Source organism: Carlito syrichta, unplaced genomic scaffold, assembly GCF_000164805.1.
Source record: "Carlito syrichta isolate Samal-C Ts95f unplaced genomic scaffold, Tarsius_syrichta-2.0.1 Scaffold120461, whole genome shotgun sequence".
Classification (NCBI taxonomy): Eukaryota; Metazoa; Chordata; class Mammalia; order Primates; family Tarsiidae; genus Carlito; species Carlito syrichta.
Genome location: NW_007064557.1, coordinates 25,574 through 30,370, shown reverse-complemented (window position 1 = coordinate 30,370; position 4,797 = coordinate 25,574).

Below are 4,797 nucleotides of genomic sequence, written 5' to 3'. Positions count from 1 at the left end.
AGCCCGGCTAATTTCTTTGTTTTTTATAGAGGCGAGGTCTTGCTATGTTGTCCAGGTTGATCTCAAACTTCTAGGCTCAAGTGATCCTCTCACCTCTGCTTCCCAAAGTGCTGAGATTACAAGCATGAGTCACCACACCTGGCCTAGTCACTATTATTATTATTATTGCTTTGCCAGAGAAAGGATTGTGCAGTTTATCCTGAGATAAAGGCGAGCCAATAAAGGATCTTAAGCAGAGAGTTCAGACACCAGACTCAGGAAGATCACCTCACTGCAGCACATGGCAGGAAACAAGACCCGGTCTGTAGGTCAGCAGATGGAATCGAAGGCTGTTGCAGCCATTTAGAAAAGATGTAAGGTGGACAGCCCAAGGTAAGAGTAGAAAGCTAGAAGGAGAGAACAGATAAACCCAAGAGCAGCCAGATTCAGTGACTCCCACCTGTAATCCCAGCACTTTGGGAGGCCAAGGTAGGAGGATCACTTGAGACTTCAAGTTCTAGACCAGCCTAGGCAACAGAGTAAGACCTCACCTCTGCAAAAAATTAACCAGTCCTTGTGGTGTGCATCTGTAGAGTGAGACCCCAACTCCAAAAACAAACAAAAACCTGAGAGCTATTTGAGAGGCAGATTTACAGGTTTTGGTAGCTGGTTAGAAAATGAGGTTGAGGCCAGGCTCGGTGGCTCAGCCTGTCACCCCAGCACTTTGGGAGACTGAGGCAAGTGGATTGCCTGAGCCCAGGGGTTTGAGACCAGCCTGGGCAACTTTGTGAGACCTCATCTCTACAATAAATCAAAAAATTAGCCGGGCATGGTGGCGCATGCCTGTAGTTCTGGCTACTTGGAAGGGTGAGGCAGAAGGATCACCTAGCAGGTCGAGGCTGTGGTGGCCGTGAGTGTGCCACTGCACTCTGGCCTGGGCGACAGAGTGAGATTCCAACTCAAAAAAAAAGAAAAAAGAAAGAGAGAATCAAGGGCAGACTGACCTTCAGCCCTGTGGGAACAGGCAGATGGCGGGACGCCCCGCCGGAGATACAAGGGGAAGCTGAACAGGGATCTGGAGAGAGCTCAAGGGAGTGGTCCTCCCTTGAGGGCTGGAGCCTGGGCCTCCTTGGCAAGTGGGAGAGCTGACATTGGGGAGAGGCAGGCTCGCCCCGCACCGGCTGATCCCCACCCCCCATCAAGGCCATCTAGGGGCCAGGGTCAGCAGCAGCCATCTTAGCCTTGATTATATTCGGTCTCCTCTCTCCTTTCCGGCCTCGTCTTTGGCTCGCTTTTGTTCTGAGTATGTTGCCCTGTATTTCTCGTTCTCCTTGGTCCACGCCCCCCCAAGCTCACTAGCACGGGGTCTGTTGAATGCTAAACTTGATGGTGGTGATAATAATAAATAACCACTAGAAGCAGTGTCTGTTATGTTAAGGCATACTTTTGAGAACTTATGACCAGGTGTGGTGGCCCAGGCCTGTAATCCCAACATTTTGGGAGGCTGAAGCCGGAGGGTCACTTAAGCCCAGGAGCTGGAGACCAGCTTAGCCAACATAGTGAGACCTGTCTCTACAAAAAAATATAAAAATTAGCCAGGCGTTAGCCGGGCTTGGTGGCTCAGCCTGTAATCCCGCGCCTTTGGGAGGCTGAGGTGAGTGGATTGCCTGAGCCCGCGGGTTCGAGACCCGCCTGGGCAGCGAGACCTCATCTCTAAATAAATCAAAAAATCAGCTGGGCGTGGTAGTGTACGCCTGTAATTCCAGCTACTTGGAAGGCTGAGGCGGAAGGATCGCCGGAGCCCAACAGGTCGAGGCTGCGGTGGCCGGGAGCGGCCACTGCACTCCAGTCTGGGCGACAGAGTGAGACTCCAACTCAAAAAAAAAAAAAAAATTAGCCAGGCGTGATGGCATGCCCCTGTAGTCCCAGCTACTTGGAAGGCTGAGGTGGGAGGATGGCTTGGACCCAGGAGGTCGAGGCTGTGGAGAGCTACGACCACGCCACTGCACTCCAGCCTGGGCACTAGTGTGAGATGCTGTCTCTAAAAAACAAATAAATAAAAACAAAATTTTAAAAAGACTTTATACTGGGGGGGTGGGCAAAAACAAAAAAGACTTTATAATTTTATGCAGTTCTCTTGATGACCCAACCAGGGAGGTGTTAGGAACCCCATTTTACAGAAGAAGCAACAGATAAAATAACAGACTGTGCCTAAAATGCCACACAGCTGGCAAACAGAGAAACATGGCTTTGAACTCTGCCGAGTCTGACTCTCCCACTGAGCAGGGCAGGATGCTTCCAGTCTGGCTGGGAGGCCACAGGAAGAGAGGGTGCCGATTTGCTATGGCTGCCAGGACAGGAACCAGTAGCCTCTCAGGAGAGTTTTGAGCAGATTGATTCTTGGCTCAGTGACAGGAAGAACCAACAACCGGAGGCGTCCAAGGTGGGACACACAGGCTCCCCAGGAAATGGGAAAGACAAATCTTTTTTTTTAATTAATTTTTATTATAAAGATGTGGGGTACAATTCAGGGTTAGGTATACAAACATTGGTCATGCAGGTACGGAGCCCTCACCTTGAGCGCTTATGGCTGAATCTGCTGACATTTCCAGCGGGTTGACATCCTCAGCAAGAGTGTGCCACTTCAAAGAAAGGGAGGAGAGCCAGCCAAGGAAACAGAATAATCCAAGAAAGCAGATTTCAGGGGGACGAGGGCTTCCGAGGGCCCAAAGAGACGGGACAGGAGCAGTGGGAATGATTTTCAGGGAGAAAACAATAATATGAAAAGTAGCAGGACATCTTTCCCAGGCCCGGGAGGGGGGAAGGGCAGCTGAGCACTGCGGAAAAATGGCATAAGCAGCTGAATCACCACTGGGCATGGATTCCTTCCTTTATCCTCTCTGGTCTCCATCTACTGAGCACCCATCAGCAGCCTGGCATGCGACCAGCAGCTGCCAGGGAAAGCGCAGGACAGCGCAGAATAAAGTAACAGTCCCTTCCTTTGGGAGACATGCAGAGCAATCCTCAGAGACAAGACAGAAAGCCAAGTGGCTGCCAAGGTTGAGTACGTGCAAGGTTAGGCGCTGAAAGCAAAGATAAGAGCCCAAGAACCAGAACCAGCCTGGAAGGCCCAGCCTCTCTTCCACCGGCCCACAGGGAGGAGTGGCCCAACTAAAGGTAGCACAAAGAAACCTCCAAGGTCAGCAGAGAGAGCAGGGAAGCCAGAGCCAGGAGCCGGCACAAGTCATTAAGGAAGAGGGGGAAAGGTTCTCTCCGTTTTCTTGGAAAAAGGTGACAAAATAAATGTTTCTCTAGCCAGGCATAGTGGCTCAGGCCTGTCATCCCAGCACTTTGGAAGGCAGAAGGAGAGGATTGCCTGAGCCCAGGGATTTGAGACCAGCCTGGGCAACTTGGTGAGACCTCAGCTCTACAATAAATCAAAAAATTAGCCGGGCGTGGTAGCACGCGCCTGTAGTTCTAGCTACTTGGAAACCTGAGGCGGAAGGATCGCCGGAGCCCAGCAGGCCGAGGCTGTGGTGGCCGGGAGCGCCCACTGTACTCCAGTCTGGGTGACAGAGTGAGATTCCAACTCAAAAATAAATAAATAAATAAATAAATAAATAAATTAGCTGGGCGTGGTGGCACACGCCTGTGGTTCCAGGTACTTGGAAGGTTGAGGCGGAAGGATCGCCTGAGCCCAGCAGGTATGGGCTGTGGTGACTGTGAGCATGCCACTGCATTCTAGCCTGGGCAAAAGAGCGAGACTTCGAATAAAAAAAAAAAGAAAATCATAAGAGATGCTCGGGACTCACCTAGGGCTGCACCAAATCCCAATCTCCACTGGGACCGTCTTCTTATTATTTTTTTTGAGTCGGAGTCTCACTCTGTCACCCCAGCTAGAGTGCAGTGGCATGCTCATAGCCACCGCAGCCTCGACCTGCTGGGCTCAGGTGATCCTTCCGCCTCAGTCTTCCAAGTAGCTGGAACTACAGTCATGCACCACCACGCCTGACTAATTTTTTAAATTTATTGTAGATATGAGGTCTTGCCATGTTGGTCAGGCTGGTCTTGAACCCCTGAACTCAGGTAATCCTCTCACCTCCGCCTCCCAAAGTGCTGGGATGACAGGCGTGAGCCACTGTGCCAGTGGGAGCATCTTCTAGTAAGTTTTTTTCCCAAGAGAGTTTGAAACCCAGACACATTAAGAAGAACAAAGGTGCCCTGTGCTCCAGACTGTCTCCTCCCTGAGATCAGAACATGTGTTCGAGTTAGGAGTGCAGTCATGGTCTGAAGGCTTCTCTGAGCACAGAGGCAGCCTTCTCAAACTGCTGCCAGTGGATAGGGCCAATGTGAGGGCTGAAGGACAACAGACCCCAAATGCAAAAGACCTTGACCTTCAGAGGCCCCGGAGGAAAACCGACCAGCTGAAATGGGCAGGGAGCCAGGCTCAGTGGTTCATGCCTGTAATCCCAGCTCTTTGGGAGGCAGAGGCAAGAGATCACCTAAGCCTACGGGTTCAAGACCAGCCTCGGCAACATGGTAAGACCTCGTCTCTACAATAAATCAAAAAATGAGCCAGGAGTCGTGGCACGTGCCTGTACTTCCAGCTACTTGGAGGACTGAGGCAGAAGGGTCACTTGAGCCCAGCAGGTCGAGGCTGTGGTGGGGCGTGAGCATGCCACTGCACTTCAGCCTGGGTGACAGAGTAAGACTCCGACTCAAAAATCAAAAAACAGCCTGGCTCGGTGGCTCAGCCTGTAATCCTGTGCCTTGGGAGGCTGAGGTGAGTGGATTTCCTGAGCCCGCGGGTTCGAGACC